The sequence below is a fragment of the Cupressus sempervirens genome, chromosome 7 (genome assembly GCF_028749045.1).
Source record: "Cupressus sempervirens isolate cs-2001-9-10 chromosome 7, ASM2874904v1, whole genome shotgun sequence".
NCBI classification, from domain to species: Eukaryota; Viridiplantae; Streptophyta; class Pinopsida; order Cupressales; family Cupressaceae; genus Cupressus; species Cupressus sempervirens.
This window is the reverse complement of record NC_143124.1, coordinates 578,935,823-578,938,874: the sequence shown is the minus strand read 5'-3', so window position 1 is coordinate 578,938,874 and position 3,052 is coordinate 578,935,823.

The window sequence follows — 3,052 nt, the reverse complement described above, 5'->3', positions numbered from 1 at the left end:
AAACAAGGGCAGCTGATATGAAAATTTTTAATGCCAACAACCATAAATTTGCTCATAGAATATGGAAGGATTGGAAAGATAGGTAGGAATCAAAGCAATCTATGAGATTGATGGTAGACTATATCTACACCTTGCAACATCTAGATGCTCTAGCCCTTCCAGATGCTACTTTAATAGTGGATATTACCTCCTCTACTAACCAAAAGTTCCTAGACCATATGAAGAGGGAAAAGGAAGTGGTGAAGATGTTCAACCATTGGATTGATTTGGTGATGACCAATGGGGTGAATTATATTAAAAACATTTCTGAAACAAAGCTAAAAGAAGATAAGGTACTAATGAGTTAGAATTTAAACCCAATTCCTAGGAGGCATAAAAGGTAAAATGGGATGAATACATCATATAGATTAATGAAGTTTAGGCCTACAATGTGGAAAATTTCCTAACCAAAAAAACCTGCTAATAGTAGAGATGGATATTTCTTGTTCATATCCAAGGCCAATGTCGAATGGAGGAACAATGCAATTAACTAAGGTATGGCTGAATTATCTAGACTTATTAAAGAACTAGAATGTCTCAATGACATCATGGATAATGATATCAAGTGAATTGATATCATATTAATAGAAAATGAAGAGAAACCTGACCATGGGGCTACATAAATAAAAACCTCTTTCCAACATAATATGGAAGTCATGAAAGAAGTCAAGGAATTTTTAGTCAAATAATTCACCACTATCTCCAAGGTCAATTCAATGTTTCTTATTTGTAAGGATCATCTTGAGGTACACAAAAGAAAAGTTGAACATATCCAAAAAGTAAAAGATGTGGAGATTACAACTAGAACACATAAGAGTGCTACAACAGAAGGAGCTAATCATATTCATAGCTACATAAAAATAAGGAAAAAAATAAATTGGAAGCCTTACCAATGATCAAGAATAATCTACCAACCTCATAGCTCCAGCTTGCAATTAGATAGGGACTTAAGGATTTAATAGTCAATAGGGTAGTTTTTCTTTCAAGATATATATATATATATATATATATATATATATATATATATATATATATATATATTGATTGGTTATTGAATAGTTGGTAGTTTGTTGAATCTTGTGTGGGTTACTTGTTATAACCAAAAATTGAATCTTGGCCTTATATGGCATTTTAAGATTATATTAAATACTTTGAGATGATCGGTTCTTTGTGGCTTCTAAAAACTTATATTTTGATACTCTACTTTGGATACTATTAGATATCATATAATACAATATATATGAGATCATGTGGTTTTATGTATTTATTATTTGAGTATTGGATCTTGTGGTTCATAAATACATACTTTTTTTTCATGTGGAGATAAATAGTACGAGAACATAATTATTTCTTTATTGTATGCAATATTTGCATCCAAGGTGATAGAGAGAAGTCATTCTTTAAGTTACTTTTGTAATTTAATTGTGCTAATTGGTCATGTGGCTTACTATTATAGTAAAGTTTTAGTGGTTCTTTAATTTTCACATTCTTTTCATATTAATGAGTTGAATTTTTTTTCCTGATGCTTTCTATTTAAAAGTACCATTTAAAACATTCTTTCAAGTAAGGAAGTTGCACCTTGTAAATGTAGAGATCTTACTAAGAAAGAAGTTCATTTGGTAGTTAGTTTGTTTTTATTGATTAAGGGGATATAGTTGTAAATGATTAAGATTTTAGAAGAGGATAAAACTATTTAGTAACACTTTATAACTTCTACACTTTCTTACACATGATCTTAACACTTAATTAGATGATGTAAAACAATTAAATCAACATCATATTATCACATTCTAACTCATTCAAGTGCCCATTGAATACCATATACTTATCAATCATACTTTCTTCAAATCCTCTTCATCAATCAAATGATATGACAGTCTACTAAATTAGAATAATGTCTCACCAATTAAGGTTTGAAATTAGTGAAAACATAATAAATGATATGACTCTTTCACAAACATTAATGGCACTATCAATTGGGACTACTAAGTATCACATACCTTTTTCTTCCATATATTGTTGTGTGTCCTCTTCTCTTTAGTTTTTCCTTTTTCCCATTCAAATTTAATTTCCTCCACTCATCAACTATAATCTAAGAGGGATTCTTGCACTTTGGGCTATTCACTAAATTGGACCTATACTAGTCCCTCAGATGCTTATGATATAACCCATCTTTCTCAAGGAGCTCAGATTCATCAAATATACAATCCTCCAAAAAATTATACAATGTATGAGATCACCTTTTTGTCCAATTACTGATGATTCTATGGTGATGTGGAGCCTAATCAGACTCAGAGGTTTATTTAGTGTAGTTTTCCCATAGATTATTTCTATGGGGCTTTCGGGGTAGTGCCCCCAAGACAATGTCAAGGGGAGTTGGCTGTTATTTTTCTATTGGACGAGTTATTCTAGCCCTAACTTTTTAAGTGATAAAAGATTGTATAAAATGTCTCAGGGATAGGGATTTCATAATGTATGATATATTGTAGCTTCTTGGGGAAATATTGAGCTATAAGATATTATGGATTGTAAGCACTGGATAATAATAATATTGCACTTGTTGTTGGATGTATCCCAACGACTAGGTGAGCCACGTTAAATCCTTGTGTCTTATGTTCTCTTCTGTGTGATTTATTATTTTCTCATATTGGCTATATTTGAATATAGATATTATTTTTGTCTATGGTTAATCTTAACAAGTCATGTTAGAGCTAGATTGTCATTTTTTTTCAGCTCAGATTGTCATCATTTTTTAAGCCTAGTCTTTCATCATTTCTTTGTAGCTATCATCTATTGGAAGGTCTCACAGTTAAGTGAGAGTCTCACAATTGAGTGGGAGTGATGGTAGATGAAGGTAATTTAAAGGTTGTAGAGAATTTTAATAGGTAGAACTTTTAGTTATGGAAAATGCAAATGGAGGACTATCTTTATTAGAAGGATTTATGGTGGTCATTAAAAGGAAAAGCCAAGAAACAAGGAACTTTGACAAATGAGGAATGGAAAATTTTGGATA